Genomic DNA, 19,674 nt, shown 5'->3' on the forward strand with positions numbered 1-19,674 from the left:
TCTCCAAATTCCAGGGACTCCAGTGAGAGTACAGAGAGGGCAGGAGTCGGAGTTCCAGGTGTAGACTGTACTGGATTGAATCCAGTACATGTTCTCAATCTTGATCAGGGAGAGTGTCAACCCGTTTGCAGATAGAACACTTGAAGGGTACCAGTGAAACTGTGGACCCATTTGTGCAGCGATCTTCAAAATGTCTCTTGAGAAGTGACCCAGCTGAAGCAGGATGGGTGCTGAGTCTGGGTGATTGGAGGTCTTGTTCAGAGAAGCCATTTCAGAGGAAGTCAGAAAAAGCCACAGGAAGAAGCCAGAAGGTGGCCATGCCGGGAGAGCAGACAAAGGAGACAGATGGCACGGTGGGAGGCAGGGACGTTCCCCGAAGGCTGTGGCCAGTGGCTCCAGGAGCACTGCTGGCCTCCAGGAGAAAGCACAGCCTTGCTAACGCCTTGTTTTTGGACTTCCAGCCTCTGAGACAGCAAGACAGGAAATTCTGAGACAGCAAGACAGGAAATTCATTAAACCAACGAGGGGGCAATATTTGTCGCAGCAGCTCTGGTGAACTAAGACAGAGACATTTAGTCTTAAGAATTCATTTCAAAATGATTCAAAAAGGGAAGTAAAAAAGCCAGCGCATTTCCTTCTAAAAGCACAGCACAAGAAGCGGCTCTCAGGATACAAATACAAATGAAACAATGCGCCCGCGTGCTGGTCGTCCTGGGCCCCTCATCAAGGTCTCTTCACTGCTAATTAGACAACCCTAATGCTGAAAACAATGTGGGCATCGGGAACTGCCTTGATGAATATCCATTAGATCCTCTGCAACCAATTCAAAAAATATGAATTGTTATTCCGAAGTGGCCTGACAACTGCTGATAATGAATGCGGGAAGATGAGCCAAAGGGGCCGAGGAGCTGCCGCCACGTTGATACGCACATTTCTCCATGGGCAGCGGTCGCGACAGGGGCAAACTCAGATTAATCAGGCACGGTGGCACGGGTCCAGTGTAGGAGAATGACTTTTCCTTCTGAAAACAACAGCTCAACCTCACAGATGAGAACTGCAATATATATATATTTTTATTCCTCTTCAAATTCGTCTGGGTCAGTGAAAATTATCTCTAGTGAATATTTTGAGTTGTTTATTTTGAGTTATGTTGATAAGCTCAGAAGGGTCAGACATCAAAGAAGAAAAGAAGTCACAATAAAAATGAGGGATAAGAAGAGAAGGGCTTAATTTTTTTTCTTATGGGCACACACATAAATTAATCCGGATAACTGAAAATCTCCATTAGAATTAGTCCAATCTATTAGACACCAAGTGTATGTCAGTTCCAAAGTAAGAACTATCTGGCTAAAATTAGTATTTCTAGTCTTCCTTTTATGATGTACTTAGAAAAACAAACAAATACACGAACAATCCTCCAGCTTTCATTTCTGCTTTTAATTAATTTTATATCAGGGAATCTCATGGAAGTAAATCTACCAAAGGTTATCAGGTAAAGTTCCCTCAATAGTCTCATCACATGCATTGTTCCTGAATTACAAAGTCATTTTTCATAATAAAAAATTAGAATTATATTAATTCTAATATAGAACTTACAGGACTTCAGCTTATCAATAAGGTTTTCTAAACCTTGTTTTAGAAATTGTGGACTCTAAAATCTAATTTTAACCCTTGATTTGCATGGGCAGTCAGTTTGTTAAAATTGAGATTCTAAAAGGAAAAGATGGATGATAGGCAGGTAAAGTGACAGACATGAAGATGAAGATTAAAAGAGATACAAACAATTGTGTAAATAAGTACAAATCTATGTAATATCCTGCTCAGTCAGGCACAACCATGGATGCCATAATTAAATGTTCATAAGATGAACACTGAGAAAACTTGTGCTGTATTTCTTCTTGTTGCTGGCCTCAGCAAGGGTGGCCATGGCCCTCCATGAAAGAAGCATAACACATCAGTGCTTGGAGTCTGTGAGTCAACCAGGAGGCAGGAGCCCTTGTCCACCTGGCCCTCGGGACAGGAACAGAGGTGCCCAGCTGTGCCCCGCCAGCATCCTTGACCTTCTGGAGTGAGCCCATGGCAAGGGGCAAGGACTGTGCTCAAGAACAGGACTTGGCTGTGTCCACTGGGTGAGCACAACATGACCTTGACTTGTGTTATGGGTTGAACGGTGTCTTCCTGAAAGACCTGTTGTAGTCCTTACCATGGTTCTATGAATTGTCCCTTCTTGGAAATAGGGCTTTTAGAGACATGATTAGTTAAGACAGAGCCAAATTGGAATAGAGTGGACCCTGATATGATAGGACTCATGTCCTTACAAGGAGAGGAAATTTGGACATAAAAATGTGATTTTTGTAGCATAACTAAAAGAGAAAGAAATTTGCACAAGACCAAGTTCTCCTGGAGGTTCAGATGGTTGGAGTATTTGCTCAGCCTCCCCCAGGTATGCATGCCCCCCTCCTCCATTCAGGTACCTACCTGCCTAACACTTCTGATTCCATGCTCCAAATCAACCTTGAGTGTCTCCATGGCTGTGGCTTCCCAGATTTGCACAGTGTTTGCCACAAAAGCCAAAGTGGAGAGAGCATATTGGGTGAAGACAGAGAAGGCCATAATGAGGTCAACCAATTCTCCCAGCCTGTCTGGGACTGTTCCAGTGTTAGCCCTTAACATTTTCATCTCAAGACAGTAGACAGTCCTGAGCAAATCCTGATAACTGGTCCTCCTAAGAGAGGCGCATGCCAATCCAAAGCTCCAACCTGAAGCACTGGCAGTGTGGATGAAGAGAAGGAGCAATAAAAAGGCATTTAGGAAATGGTTTCCAAAACATGCAGTTGCCTAGATGAGAAGAGCAAAGGACAAAGGGATGACCACGGCACTCCTCTGGTGTCACACATGGCGGCGATTGCTAAGCAAGTATATTTACAAGGCTTGGTCTTTCTTCCATCTGTGATGTCCTTGATAGTAAATCTTTCAACATTTTGGCATTTTATAAATAATGTTTAAATTTCATTTAAGCCATTCATATCCCCTAGAAGGAGATAAGTTAAATTAGAACTATTGGGGAAGGGAAGAGTGAGACATTTTTCTTTTGCTCACTGTGTAAATATAACTCTCTTTCTCATTTCTTGATAAACGTGTTTAGTAAGTTTTTGTCCAGATTTTCCCCATCAAATTGAATCTTGAAAAATATACACAGCAAGTGTTAATTTTGCCTTGTGACTGATGGAGATATGTCATTCAAATAATTTTTCTAGAAAAATAAAAATTTATCATTAGGCAAATTTGCTTCTTTGCATTACAGGTATAAATTGCTTTGCTGTGTTGGGGGATATCCAACCTCATTATAAAGCAATAAAGTTATTGAATTAAAAAGAAAACATTGGAAGTCTAAATTAAATTATCTACTCAGATATCCATTAGTGTGGAGATGAGTAGCAAAGAAGTGTCTGATTTTGGGTTTTGTAACCATAAATTAGTCCTGTTTGAAAGCATTCTAGTGCTCTTCTGCATCTGTCCTTTAATACAGACACCTCAGGGGTCCATAAATCAGAGGTGATTATCACACCAGCCATCCCACGTGTTGTTGCTCAAAGGCGGACGAAGCCCTGCAGTTCCTACTTTGTGGCAACCACGCACCTTGGAAGGGCGTGCCCGGCTCCACTCCCTAGCACGTCCTGCTGAAAGTGCACAGGTGGGCAGGTTTGGAGAGCTCGCCAAGGATAGCTGGGGCATGCCGAGCAAGCGCCCACCGCGTCACCGTTTCCCTTTGTGATGGTGCTTTGCCAGCTGGGAGCGCTGTGCTCTCTTGTCCCCATGCTCATTGGTCTCATAATGCTCCGGGCAAGAGCGCACACCCGCTCCGACAATGACGCTAAGTGGCAACCCCTTGGACACGTGCACCCTGCACTACTCAGTTTCTGTTCCTACTTCATTTCCCCCTTTCTATGGGCTTCATAAGGCTTTGGCTTCAGTCTCTCTTCAAATAGGGACATAGACTGAAATATTTCTATTTAAAAGAAATATTCCCCTGCTAAAGCTCTAGCAGGAAAGCCCTGTCTATCCCTTACCACTGGAGGCAGAGTTGTGATTTTATTATTTCATGTTGAGAGCAACAAAAATAACTCCCATCTCCAAAAAAAAAAAAAACGCATTTCCTAAAGAGCATCGGGTGGGCATGCCTCTCGCAACTCTTGATCAAGCCAGGAATTCACAGCGCTGCACTATGTGAGCCACAGCCTGTTAGAAAGCAGAAAACAACTGCTGCGTCTTCGAAAGTATTATTTTTGGCTTTCTTTCTAAACATAAATCTGTAGATTTGCAACCCATAACGCCTCATGTTTTCATGGGTGAGCATGAAATCACAACTTCTGGCAGTTTTGCAATCGAGTCAGGGGATTTTAAATATTCAGAATTCCTTGGGAAGTTTCACAACATCTATTTTCTGCCCTGCTTCCCCTGTTACTTGGTTTTCTGAGTATGCATGTGAACTTTGTCTTATGATGTACAACAAGTGAAAACAAGAGCTACACATTTCAAACAGATTTCATAAACAAGCCATTCTGACTTCGTGTCAGGCAAGACTATGTGAAATTCGGTTTTCTCCACCAAATTTGGCTCCCCACTGTAGTACAAGTCAAACAGGAACAAGTAATTGTACTCAACCCTTAAAATCAGGCTCCCAGCTGATGTTATGCATCAACCATGTCAGAAAGCAGGTCTGATTAAGTAGCTTTGATTTAGTCACTATTAAGTAGCTTTGATTTAAATAGTCACTATTAAGTAGCTTTGATTTAGGACCTGCTGCTTGATGTTTTGCAGACAGATGTGTACTTATGGGCAAATGTGAGGCGGGCAGGCAAAACCAGTCTGACACCCATATCGACCGCTGGAAAGAGGGACCCCACTCTTGGACCCTCCACCTCCAAAAGATGTTACAGGAAAGGACAACAAAGTGGACTTCATGCAGGTTGCTCTAAATTGATTATCTTTTATTTCTTTATTGACATAAATTAGAAGTTTATCTATGATGGACCATCAATAAAGAGCAGAGCTGGTTTAAAATCTTACCTTGGAAATGGGCAGTCCGCAAATAATTCTCCTATTTTTGTCTTCCGGGCCATTGCCAGAGCTTAGGGTGAGGATGTCCTCCCCACTGCTGTGTGAGCAGGGGGAGAAGGAACCGTTGATCCCCAAACAGCCTGGGGCTCTGAGGGAGCTGGACCCCGGCCACCTAGATGGCTCTCTCTAACCTGACGGATCTTGCTGTCTAGAAAGTGACACAGGTGTCCGAGCACGTGTCAGGCCAGGTAGGACAATAGCTCAGAAACACACCAGGTGGGGTGAGCCCAAGGGCCGGGGAGGGCCCGGCAGGCAGAAGAGATGGGCAGACCCTGCCCTGAAGCCCGGCAGCAGGTGGCCCCTGTTAAGCTAAGGCATGAGGGTGCGTGTAGAGTGGGGTGAAGGGGAGATGGGTCACTGTAGAAGGCTGCAATTAGGCTGTAATCACGTAAAGTAGGTGGGGGTGAGTACGATTGGACGATGTTACAACTAAATTTATGTAAAAGGCTACTGTTATATTTTAAGTACAAACATTTCCACCCCCCCAGTTCTTCACTCAACAGCTCCATCTTCTCTCATCTTGGACTATCTCCGTAGGCATTTGATGCAAAAAATAGAAATCACTACGTCACATCACCTTCTGGTTAAATGGCCTTCTTTCTTTTTTTAAAAGAAATAGAGCTGATCACTTATAAAATTTAAAAATGTCAACTTAGAACCAACAACATTGGGAAAATATGATTATGCAAATTATACTCTTAACACAATTTACACATAAATGAGAACATTTTTTTTCCATCACAGTTTGAAACACGGGGAAGTAAATTATCTGTAGAAGAGTACAGTATGAAAATGTATTAAAAGCTGTAAGGACTAAATTGAAATGTCAAACACAGTTATTTATATCAAAACCTAGCACAACAAATCAAAACAGGTGATGGACCGTTGGAAGCCATCTGTTGAAATCGGAAGATACACTTTGCTCTTCTGGACAACTTCAGTCTCAACAGGCCACAGTGGGTTCCTCGGTTTTGTGTGGCCAATTTGGAAGCCTAAATTCCAGAGCCAAAGTTTAAAAATCACCGTCGAAAGTTTCCAGGCAATTTTCATCCTAAGAAACATCGCTGTAATACCAAAGACTAGACAAAGTCTGTAAAATGTCATTACAAAAGCAAAAGCAGAGCAGAGCGCAAACTCCCTCCCTGGAATGACTCACTTTTTCAAGAAGCAAATTCTTTGCCCTCCCCTCCATCTGCCCCTTCCGCCTTCCTGCCCTTTCTCTGGTGCACTTTGGGGTGCCTGGCCACGCCCCTAAGCCCACTACCTCTGCCCCCAAACAATGGAGCCTCCGACCATAAAGCGGGTCACTGGGACCGAGGGCCCTGCCAACCGGAGCTTTTCAAGTTGATGGGAAGCTGTGGCACTTGAGCAGGACATGGCTGGTTTGCTAGCCCCTGACAACGAGCTGTGTGTGCTCCATGGAGCATCCCGGCCTTGTGGAGCCTTTGTGTGCTCGCCACCGTCCCCCCGGGGCACCCCGGGCTGCCACAGCTGGGCGGCTGCATTGGGGAAGCTAACTGAGCAGAGAGGGCTCCCCAGCCCCGCTTGGGATTTCTCACATTTAATTACCTGATTTCCCTTTCCTGCGGTCATGGAGAAAATGGAATTACATCACACTCCATGTAGCTCTGGAAAAGCATTGAATGTTTCTAATAGAGCCACTGGTGACAGGCACAGCAGGTGAGTTCCTTGTTCCACATCGGATATTAGTTCCTCCGAACAAATGGGGGCTTTCCTGCTCGGGGAATCTCCAATGGGAGACAAAAGGGAGCTGGATTCAGCAGTGTCAGTCGCAGCACCTCGCAGAAAGAAAAACTTCATTTAGTGTCCCTGGTTCTGCCAAACTGCCTCTGTATCTTTGGGAAACTGGAAATGCTGTTAGAGGCATTGGCTTTTAGCTATCAATATGGAGAATGTATTTAAACTTGAGACCTCCCACCCCCACCTCCCAGCCCCACCATATGTAACCTTGATCCCTTTAGAGAAAGGCCCATCTTGGCGCTTACTCATTCGCGTACTTGTTTTAAAGCTAATTCATGGTATCTTATAAAACTCAAAGATGAGAATGTCCTCGTGATTGCTAAAGGAACCCAAAAGGACACAGTGATTTCTCCACATTTAGACAAAAGAGGTGACATTATAGCCACATTTACGGGTAAATTCCATCTGGTGCCATATAATTGAGTCAAGGTGATTGGTCACAAGTTATCTCTCAGCTTGAATCCTGTGGCAAGCCCTTGGGGCACCTGCATTAGCCCTTGTTAGGGTATCGAGATGGCTTCCCTGGCAAGCAGAATCACCTTTTACAAGCCTGTTTCAAAATCTCTCCTGCTTCGTAGATGCAGGCTGGGCTCAAATTTAAAACTTAAATTACAATTCCTCAAATTACAAGGAAATAATTAAAATCTTTCATAACCTACTCAGTCTTCTAATAGTGCATTTTTTCCAGAAGCAGGAAATCTCTGCTACAATTGTATGCTCTAAGCAAAACACACACACAACCAAACAAATACAGAACAGTATTTTTATGCCTATTTTGCTACAAATATTAGCTATCAACATGCAGAATAATTTCCTGTGGTTAATTCAATCCATATTAGCATATATGTATTAACCTGTTGAGTCAGAGAAGATGAAGGAACGATGACCACTGATTTCAGGACATTTGCAGTCTAGTAGAAAAAATAATAAGAGCAAGATAGTGCTTTAGGAAAAGTGTATTAAGGGCCATGGGAGAGGCACACAGTGCATTGTGGGTTCCACAGGCTCTGGAACCCACCATAGGGAGCTTCATGGGGGAAGGGGCAAGGTATCTCTGACTTGAAGTCACAGGACTCCACAGATGAGAGGGGAGGAGGTTTGTCTCATGGTAGAACGGAGAGCATACATTTGGGAGTGGCAAGTGGACAAGTGTACCTCAAACATAGGATACACTGAGGACCAAAGAGAGAAGAGTGGACAGGGTCCAGGGGAGATTGAGGGATAACTAAGGGCCAGTCAGTCCCATGGCTATGGAAAAATGTGCACTTAATTCTGTAGGAAATGTAAAGCCTTTAGAACTCTCTAGGTAGGAAAGAGAGACACCTAAAGAAGATCATTGGGATGTTGTGTTCCAAATGGACTAGAGTGGGAAAGATTCGAATATCACTGTGATGGTCCAAAAAAGAGAACCTGAAAAGTGATGACGGAAGAAGAAATGGAAGAAGGTGCAGGAGACATGAAAAGTGCAGGCAGGTTCTCTAGGGTTTGAACAGTGACCAGGTGTGGATGGGGTAGAAAAGTGGTCAAAGATGGTGCCAGGCTCCTGAGCTGTGCAGGGTTAGGAACAGGATCTGCCAAAGCTTGGTTGAAAAAGTAGATGGTTCAGATGTTTGGGATATTTTTTAATTCAAGGCATAAATTTGTTATTTGGGTACAAATTTTCAAACACATGTCTAAAATGTTAAGACTGAAATTAGACATAGGGTTTGAGTCATCTTTGTAGACATTCTAGGTTTACAAGAGATAGAAAGAAAAGCTTAGAGCAGGTTTGCAGTATTTTTCCATGGTTAAAAAGAGTCATTAAAAAGTGGTCAGAGAAGTGGAAATATGAGGTGACAGGGGAAGAAATGTCAGAAGAACACCCCTCTGTGGCACAGCACTCTTTGCACGTATCATCAGTGTGCGTGGACCAGTTCCACACGGGTCAAGGAGGCCCGGGGTTTGAACCGCGGACCTCCCATGTGGTAGACAGATGCCCTAACCACTGGGCCAAGACCGCTTCCCTCTCTATCTATTATTTTTTTTTTCAAATTCTACTCAATTTATTCATTTTTTAAAAAGATATTACATTAAAAAAAATGAGGTCTCCATTCGCCCCCACCGCCCACACCCCACCACTCCCCTCCCAATAACACTCTCTCCCATCATCATGTCACATCCATTGCATCTGGTGAGTACATCTCCAGGCATCCCTGCACCCCATGTCCCGTGTTCCACACCATAGCCCACACTCTCCCATGTTCCATCCAGTGGGCCATGGGAGGACATAGAACATCCGGCAATTGTCCCTGGGGCACCACCCAGGACAACTCCAAGTACCGAGAATGCCTCCACATCTCTTTTCTTCCTCCCATTCCCCGCATCCAGCAGCCACCATGGCCACTTTTTCCACACCAATGCCACATTTTCTCGATTATTAACTACAATAGTTCATGAATAGAATCTCATTAAGTCCACTCTGATCCTTACTGTATTCCTCCTTCCTGTGGAACTTGGGTTGGTTGTGTCCATTCCACATCTATGTCAAGAGGGGTTTAGATTCCACATGGATATTGGATGCAATCCTCCTGCTTTCAGTTGTAGGCACTCTAGGCTCCATGGTGTGGTGGTTGACATTCTTCAACTCCATGTTAGCTGAGTGGAGTAAGTCCAATAAATCATAGTGTAGGAGCTGAAGTCTGTTGAGGTCAGGGCCTGGCTATCATATTGTCAGTCCAGAGATTCAAATCCCCTAGATATATCTTAAGCCCCACCATCAACTACAATTCCAGTAAAGTAGAATGAAAGGCTTGTGAAAAGAGATCCCATCTGAGTCTAGCTCCATCACACAGAAACACCAGCTCCAAAGAAGGGCCAACTGACATGGCAGTGAACCCCATCTGCCATGACCATAGAACCTGTGGGTCTCTTTAGCCCTCAAAAGGACCAATACCTGGGGCTGTATCTACTTTATCTGTCTCCGAGACTCTGCTCAGGTGTGCATAAGGGCAATCCTTCTACAATCTCCAGACTCTTTTTTAGAGACTCATAGCCATATAAACTCATTTGTCCTTTCCACTTCCCCCTTACTTTAGGTAAAACAGCATTTTTAACTCCTGTTATTATATGTAGAGAGGGATATTCTGCTGGTCCACGTTGAACTTTTAACTCAAGGTCATTTTCTAGTTGCATCATCAGTTGGTACTTGGTAGTGATCTCTCAGTGCCAGGGAGGCTCATCCCCAGGTGTCATGTCCCACGCTGGGGGGAAGGCATTGTATTTACATACTGAGTTTGACTTCAAGACTGGCCACATTTGAGTAACACAGAGGCTGCCAGGAGGGAACTCCTAGGCACAGTGCTGCTCTAGGCCTTGTTCTTATTTCAGGCGTATAGGCTCACAAGCATAGTCATTAGTATCAGGGGCCCACTGTTGGACCCTCATTCCTTCCTGATCCTTACTGTTGCACCTGGGGGACTGCTGCTGCTCCCCTAGTGACCACAACAGAGCTCCACCCCCGGCCAGTAATCCAGTATCCCCCCACAGCTGTTGTTTTTAATTGTTTCCACTATGAGTACATTCAAACATTTCCATGCCCCCTGGACATATGCCCTGTATAACTAACTCCCTGTCAACCATATATCACCTGTCCATAACATTCCATACCAGTATTCCTCCACTGACATTGTTGAACCACTCTATGATCCAAAACTTCCTGAAAAGTGAAGCCCAATATAATGTCAGGTTCCCTTACTAGTAAAATGGAATATAGCGATGAGTTTCAAGGTTAGATATAGAATACATATTGATTTGGAAAAATTCTACATCCTATCTTTTTCTTTTCTTTTCTCCTAATTATTGAGCTTCTCTTCACAGAAGCCCTAGATCACAGTAATTCATATATACAATATACAGTACTCCCACACATCCACCATAAAACCTTTTCCCTTCCACAGCGATAATCTTTTAACTTATTCATATCATATTTACTGAAACTGATGTACAGACTCTGAGACAACAGCTTTCAAACAAGGTGACATCTGTGCTTACATTGTGGTCCATACTTTAGCATATACTGTTTTCTAAATTTTTTAGTTATCCTATGTTTTACATTATGGTTTACATTAGTTGTCTGTTGTCCCCTATATGTTTTTGGTGTAATATTACGTTTTATATTCATCCTCGTGTACTCTTGTGAAACTCCTCTCTTGCCCCCACATTTACCTTGGTTCCATCCATTCAACATCCATTTGCCCCTCCCCTTGGGGCCCACAGAGACAGCCAATCTCCATTTCCTGAGGAGCCACGTCCGGAGATACTTGCAACAGTGTTCAGGGCTTGACTTGCTCAACTGCCCTAATGCCCTGGGAGCCACCCTTTCTCTCCAGAGATACAGTTCCCTCTATTTGATGGCATTAGTCCTCCCCAGGATGTGGGTCCACTCCCACTCTCACTACTTGAGTCTCTACCCAATGATACAACCCACCCTGGCAAAATGATCATTCAGACATTCCCCAGGAGTCCGTCCCACGTCAGACCATCCCCTCTAAGCATCCTAAACAGGTAGCCCTCCTAATTATATTTTGATACGGTTTTCTCAGCATTTTACTCTCAACCAACACCTGACACTCTCCTATGCTCGTATGTTGCCCCTCCCTCCCCCCAATTTTTTGGGGCAATATTACCCCTCCGCCCATCCACCGCCCCCCTCAAACCCACAAAGCCCCACCCAAAGGCAACCCCTTGCCCCCATTTTATCTCTTCTTTGTGCTCATACTTACTGCCAGCTCATCATAGATTCCACCCCTGCAGACGTCGGCTCACATCCTTCCTCCACCCCGTGATTTCCTGTAAGCCTATCTTCCAGTCTCTAGCTCTCTGAGGTAGCTTGCTTATTTCATATCATTGAGGTCATGTAGTATTTGTCCTTCAATGCCTGGGTTGCTTCACTCAACATAAGGTTCTCAAGATTCATCCCTATCTATTCTTAATGGGAGAGATGTTAAGGGGAAAAGAAAGCAAGTTGAGGGCCGTCTTCCCACAGAGCCTGCTTGAGCTAAAGGGGAACTCATCAGCAAAGGACAAACGGGATGATGGAACTGGGGATGGATTCAGAGGCTGTTGAGGATTTGAGACAGGCTCGGCTCTCAGCTAGAAAGGAGACTAAGTTTTTAAGTGTTGCTAAGAAATACCAAGGTTTTACCTTTGCTTTCTGAAAATGAAATCATTTCAGATACGTAAAATGTTTGAATTTTTGTAATAAAAGAAATGACCTGTACTAGACTCTGATTCTGAAGGATTAAAGGCAACATCTAATTGGGCAAAGCTGTGTATTGCACAAGCCAGAACTGTTCTAGGATAAAATTGAGGGAAAGGGGTTATTTGTTGAAATATTTTTCCAAGATAATTTTTTACTTTGGTGTTCAAAATATCAAAGAGAATGGCATCCAGTAGTTATGGTTCTATGTTCTTTAGATATTATGTGCACCCAGAATATCTCCATATGGTCGCTACATTTTACCTCAGCTATTTTTGTGCTATTTGATGATAAACAGCCATTTGGAAAGCAGAAAGATTATTCTGGTTTTTGTTTCTTTTTAAAGATTGGTTTGACCTGAAAATTTTGCTTGTAACTTTATGATTCTGGATTTGTTCTCAATGTTCACTTTAATGCAGTAATTTGAGCCTTCCCGAAGCCATATGAAAATTCTTGGTTTATCCCTTCCCCTTGGGGCCCTGTGAAAAATGGCTGGAATGTGGTAGCATGGCTCTCTTGACCGTAGTGGACATGCATGCGTCTTCTTCTTGGGGTCCTTGAATGGTCTGCCTAACTGCCCCTGCCATGCAGGCCAATAGTGGGACTGTCTTCTGCCTAAAGGGTGACTTTGTTATGTCAATGACCCCTCAGGTAACACATCAGCCTGTATTTGCAGACAGCTTCCCCTCTCTCTTGGGTTGAAAGTCACCAGGTGCTCTGTCAGCTTGTCCTGAGCTCACTGAGGGAGACTAGCTAAGGTGTGGCTGGGGGGTTGGCCTGGCCCTGGGGAGCTCTCCCACTGCACAAGGGCTTTCTTGCAGAAACCCTGTGCTTGGAGGCACACTCCTCCTCTTCAGGTAGACCCCATGGAGATGCAAGGCATGTGCATGTGTGTGAGGAGTGGGCGACAAGGTGATCTTTATAGAATCTGTGACATTTGAGATGCGCTGCTTAGCTCTAATGAGTGAAAGCATTCCTAACTTGGACCCAAGTATCTGATCCCAGTTGGCATTCACTAGGGCAAGGCCTCAGAGGACTGGGGGGAAGGTAGAGCCATCTCATGACCACAGGCTGACTTCCATGGTTGTGAATTAGCCCCTGATGCCATCCCCTGTGCCCCAGCATCCCCTCTCAAGGAGTTCCAATCTCACAGTGGCCAGGACGGCTTGAGAAGGAAACTGCCAAGACCCACCACCCTTCCTGGAGCCTGTCCATGGCCACATACGAGGGTGCAGGTACAAAGGGTCTTGGAGAACAGGAGCTCTGCAAGCAAACATTCCCCCCAGACCTTCTGGAGGCTGGACTTTGCATCATGCCAGCTGTGTCCTAGCCACTCATAGCTTCTGAAACTTCAGCTTGTTTAATTCTTCTGGAGTTCAACTTTACAGCAAAACATCATCCCTCCCCCACCACCCAAAAGAGTGCACAGGTGATGGGAAAGACTTTAAAAGCTGCAACCTCAGGGAAGATTGTCACACTGTCCTCCCTCCCCCGGGTCCTTTGACTTTGACCTCTGCCAGAGGCACAACGAGGAAAGACTAGGGAGCTTGGAGTTACTCCAAGGACAGTTTGTAGATTTAGAGTCCAGTACAGAGGCATGATCTACTTGTTACTTCTCAGTCCTCATCCCTTAAAAAATTAGCTTTTTATAACCCTCATATAAAGAGGCTCATGGAAGAGGATGAGGAAAACAAGTATAAATCCTTTAAAATAAAAGTGAGCTACCAAAGAAAGGAAAAAGAAATGTAATGGAAAGAAAACTTGAAAAGCTCACAATTTGGAAGAAGGAGGACACATTATCCGCCCTCCAAAGCTGAAGATTTCAAAGAGGATTTAAAGTAAAAGTCACTTCCCATTTCCTGCTGAATGGGTTTATTTGGGTTTTTCTTTCTCCTGGGGTTTTATCTCCTGCATCTTTGAGTGGGAGAAGCTCTGCTCCCTAGAATCCTTTACTTCAGCACGTGAAGGTAAGTGGAATTAGAGGAGAGCCCAGGAGGCATTTACCAATTGTCTTTGCAAGTCAGCTAATTAGGCGATTAAGTCATTAAAGGGATATGCGCATCTGAAAGGCTTCAGTTCAGCTGCTCAGATGGGGGATAAAGACCAAATTCTAACTTTCTTCTCACCGGTCTCCCTTTATACTGAAAAGGTGATTAATCCATTTAACTCCGCTCAGTCTTTTCTTTGTCTTGTTTTCCTCTCCTTTCCTTTCCTTTTCATTTTTTTTTCAGTAGAAGAGGAGAAACTAAAACAGGAAAGCTTTTCAGGAAGAGTCTGAAGGAGGGAGAGTCACAGTTCTACCTTGCGGCGGGCACTTTTCCAGTAGCCAGGGGCTGTTAAACCTCGGCCTGGGCGGGCCTGCACTGGTGAGCAGGATTTCGGGATTCCCCTCTGAGGTCATCAGCCTGATTTGTAATCCAATGCCTTTGACTGTAGCTCCTGTTCCACACACCTTTTGTCTTTGCTAAGTGAAGAGATGGCATTTGGGGATGTGTTTCCTCCCTCGGCACCCCCTGGGGCGTCTCACAGAGGCAGGTGCTCAGCCCTTGCACAAAGAGACATTTCCTGGCGCTTATCTCTCTGACACCACAAATCCAATTAACTCTTCATCTTTGGAGCTGGAACCTCTGTCACGGGAAGAAAAGGTGAAAGGAAAGGAAAGAAAACGAGTGTTTTTAAAAGAAATAAATTAAATTATGAGAATGAAAACGCTAACCATGTCAGTAAACCATGCCTTCCCTGAATTTGAAAGTTCATTGATCTTAACAAGATCACAGCATCTAACATTTAAATATTTATGAATGCGCTTGGTGCCCTTGAAAAGTGAAGTAACTCTTGCCAAGCAGGATGCAAATACCTGCCGAAAGGTTGCCTCGCACAGGTCAGGCAGGGGCCTGGGTGCTGACGTGGGCTCCGCCACCCCGTCCCCCAGGCCCTCCGGGCCCTGCCTTCCTTAGTGGAGGCCGGCGGGCTGAGGCTGCCTTGGCCATACAGGGGGTGTGAGGTGAAAACGTGTCGAGGCCCCTCCCAAGTCCAACCCAAGTCCCGATGAACCTGCCGTCCGTCCCTCAGATGCACTCTGTCTTGTTCTATGCCAATGAACGGTGGAGAAGTTTCTAAAGCTACTCACGATGCCAGGAGGACCAAAAGACAGCGTGGGAGCCAGCCCACGGAGCGGCAGCTCAGAGCTGGCAGTGGGAAACCTTTCCTCCAGGCTGCAGACATAAACATTGAGCTTGAAAGCAGAGGCCATTTCTGTTCTGCTAGTGACTGTTCAGTTAAACATTGCTCCCCATACCTATGGGCTGTTCCCAGAGCCTTGCCTAGGCTGGATGCCATCACCACTTCTCTCCCAGGGTGCTCAGTATTGGCGTCTGATGCTCGAGCTCGCTGGGTGTTCATCCCACAAGCTTCATAAAACTCAGGCACACAGGTGGACCCCATACACAATCCTCGAGCCATGCGTGCCCGAGTAAATGCGGCCCTTTCAGGCCCACAAGGCCTCTAAGGACCGATCTTCACCCCGTGACACCCATCAGTGCCTTTGCCGATTTCAGCCTGAGCTAACCTATCTTGTGGAATCAATAATATCAGATGCTGCCTAGTGGCAGCAACAACTAAAGTTTACTCTGCTGCTACTTGGTTTAATTCCACCTATTAATCCTGCCCCTTGAAAGGGGAAATGTTGAAAAGTTCAGGGAGGAAAATACAATCTCTGCATGCAACAGAGAAGGAAACCAGTGGGGAAAAGGAGCTGCATTGCTTCTAGAAGAATGTTCCCCAAGAAATGAGAATGGATCGCACTTCGGACGAGATGATGTGCAGGCAGTGCCCATTCAGTCCTAACCTCAGTGGTTTCCCCACTGTGGTCCGAGCTACTTGGGTCCTTGACAAAAAGATGCTCTAAATAGCTTCTTTCTCAACTTTTCTTTACTCTTTTCCTTCCCCCTCCCCCCATGTTCTTTCTGCTTGAAAGAAAAAAAAGTAACATTTTCTACTCTTTGATTTCCATCCATTACCCTGAGCCTTCGTCCCCATATGACTTTCTGTTTCTCTTGAATTACCCAGTCAAAGCAGTCAAGTCCAATAGCTGGTGGATGCCAAGACTATTTTCGTTGAGTTGAACCATCACATATATATTGCGGACAGCGCAGGCTGGCCCTTCCTGCTTTCTCTAAGCTTTCCCCCTTTCCTCTCATGCTGGAATCCTCTTTCTTCATTTCTTTTTTCTGTGCTTGCTACGACAGGGAGCCTGGGTTGCAGGTTGTCGTTTGCTAGTCTGAGTTTTAAGGGCTGGAATCATCGAATTCATTAATTTTTTTAAAATAATTAATACATTTCCTCAAAGATTTGCTCAACAAACTATACAAAGAGCCTCTCAAGAGGCAGCCAGGAAGTTGGGTCCTAGAGATTAGTGGCTTTGTCCAATTGGGCCCTCAGAGAAGGGGACAAGAGAGGAGCTGACAGGGAGATGGGGGACAAAGCCTACCACAAGGTCATCATCCCAGACAAAAGGTACAAGATAGCAGTGCAATGGATTAGGTAACATTTGTTATCCCTTTATAGGCCTTAATAGGGTAGATTTTCCAGATTCACCTCAACTCTTTCTATTTGCATAGTAAATCCAAGAAAAAAGAGAACAAAGATAAGACTAGATAATAAGGAGCTCCATCGTGCTTTCTTAAATTTCCAACCAAAAGATAATGAGATCCCTTATTGTCCATATAAAATTAAATCTTATATGTCTTATTTTTTTCTGATCACTAGATTGAAATCAACATATATTACTGAACTTATTCACTAAGTCCTTTTCAACTTTCAAACATACTTCTATCTCTAAGTTCAATGGTCAGGTATAATCCAAATTCAGGTGTAATAAATCTCACACACTCTCATGCATGCACACATGCTCCCGTAGATGCCTCTCCCCCCGTCCTAAGAACCAAGCATGGGAAACACCACCCATAGAACCCAAAGCTGGTGTCAAATGATCCTGTTAATGATCAAGTATTAACCATGATTTCAAATATCCTTTGGTATCACCAGATACCAAATATCCTTGATTCCCAAATGCCTGAAAGAGTATGGTCATGTACAACCACCCAGGCTCTTTCCATGGAAAATGTTTGAGGTAAGGGAGATTTAGCTGGTCCTCACCAATTCACTGCCAGGTTGGGAAGAGGGTAAATCTCCCACCGCCCAGGCAGGCATCATCAAAACATCGATCAGCAGACACAAAATACTTATGCACCTCTTCTGTAAGTGTCGTGTATTTCTGGTGGGTATTTAGATGACTGCTAGCTATAATCTTCAGAACAGGATTCTATTAACTCTTTAATGGCCTCTCTCAGGCTACCAGAAACACTTTGACTGGAAAGTGAAGCCAGGACCTTACAAAATCCAACCCAGTTGCCTCCCTAGGGGAGCAGGTTCAAGACTCACTGGGTTATTATTATATATTTATTTTAGGGGGTACCCAGGACCTTGTACATGTGAAGCACATGCTCAGCCACTGAGCTACACCTGCTCTGCTATTTTTTATACTGTTATTCAGGAGTGCAGAATCTCCAACACTTTCAGCCCATTCATCTATCTTGCATCCTACTCCATCATCAGTGGGACCCCTTACCTAAGTTCCATTTTTTAACAAGGCACTAACTTCACTAAGGAAAGTCTAGTCTCACATTCTTTATGCTGAGCAGTCCAGCCTCTGTCCTCTGAGGTGCGGCTTCCTCCCAGAGCAGCTGACCCACCCTGGGATGAATTCCTGCCCGGGATAAAGACCCATTCCACCAGGCTGCCACATGCACATTAACAGATACTGCAGGATTTTAAAATAAATTACAGACATCTTCACATTCTCCTAAAACCTACCATGTCAGGACAAAAGGAAATACTGTATTAAGTTTATGCAGGTATATACAAACACAGAGCTTACTCACTGACAGCAGCAAGTGATGGAAAAGGAATCTCTCTCCAGGCAGATGGAGAGATTCTGAGTTAAAATAGCACCCTTGGCCCTGCCCGGTCTCCCTAACTTAGCAGAGAGGACATAAGGGTTTTGACAGTGCCACCAGACTCCCTGAGAAGAAAGGGGACTTTCCTTCCTCTGTGCACCACGTGACTGAGGGCCTACCTCTCTGCAAACAATACATTCTCTGTCTTCAAGACATGCATTTCTCAGTCAGCACTGAGAGCAGGTGCCAGGGGATGCCACCTCCCGCAGCTGAGAAGATGGACATTCTCTGAGCCTGGACCCTCTTCTCCTCTACCCCAGGGGTCTGGGATTGCAGAGGAAAGCTTGTGTCACTTGCAGGGCTCTGGAGTCTCAGAGGGGACCCTACGGCAGGCAGGGCTGGGCTTAGGTCTCTTTCTTCATGACAAACAGCATCAAGGCTAAGTGATCTGGAGGGCCAGGTTTGTTTTCTCTGTCATATTTTTTTCTGAAATTGCTCAACTCCTGTGTGTTTTTTCCCTTCGTGTATGTCAGATGGTAGGAAGCAGAAGCGTGGCAGGTGGAAAGTGAGTTTAATTCACATTTCCTCCTGGTTTTGGGCCGAAGGGTGCTCTGTCTCTGTGAGGACTCTCCACCTTGGAGGACTGACTCTTGTCTTTTTGAGAGACAAGCCTGGAGTTGCTGCTGGACAGAGGCAAGGCAGAGCGGGTGTCAGCTGAAACCACCACAAGTCCCTGCAAACCTCTCCCAATAGAATAAATCTGAAGTGCCAAGTGGACGCTCAGTTGAAAGACGTGGTGAGCACTTGAGCTCTCAGGAGAATAGAGACTTCACCATGCCCTGGGCTTCCCTGCATGGTCCCACCAGGAGCTGTCTCTGCTCCAATTTCCTTCCTCCTATTATTGTGTAAATCGTTCCTTTCTTGAAATTCTTTGGCAAGAAAGTAGGATGAGCCCACCTTGATGCAGGTGTCTCTGAACTTGAGTCCACAAGCTCTGGTGGAGGCCATTGGTAGAAACCAGGATAGGTTCGCAGGGGGTGTCTAGATGGACAGCACTTACCTTTGAGCTGGTGACCAATCACAGGGGCTTACAAGACCATTTGTTTCTATATTGATATATCAAAGTTCCAGCTTGCAGAAAATTCCCAAAATTCATAATAAAACTATTACTACTAATAGATAACTTCAGCAAAATGGCAGAATACAAGATGAATACACAAAAATCAATAATGTTTCCATACACTATTAATGAGCAAACTAAGAAGGAAGTCAGGGATAAAAAATCCATTTAGAGTAGTGACTAAAACAATCAAATATTTAGAAATAAAGTTAATCAAAGATATAAAGGACCTATATTCAGAAAACTACAAATCATTGTTAAAAAAAAAACAATGAAGACCTAAGCAGAAGGAAAGACATTCCATTTTCATGGATTGGAAGACTAAATATCATTGAGATGTCAATTTAACCCAACTGATAAACAGATTTAACACAACCTCAATAAAAATTGGAAAAGCCAACTAGCAAATTTATCTGGAAGTTTAAGGCCCCCAAATAGTAAAAAAATAAATTAAAAAAATAGAATGAAGTTGGAGGACT

The sequence above is a fragment of the Dasypus novemcinctus genome, chromosome 2 (assembly GCF_030445035.2).
Source record: "Dasypus novemcinctus isolate mDasNov1 chromosome 2, mDasNov1.1.hap2, whole genome shotgun sequence".
NCBI lineage: Eukaryota > Metazoa > Chordata > Mammalia > Cingulata > Dasypodidae > Dasypus > Dasypus novemcinctus.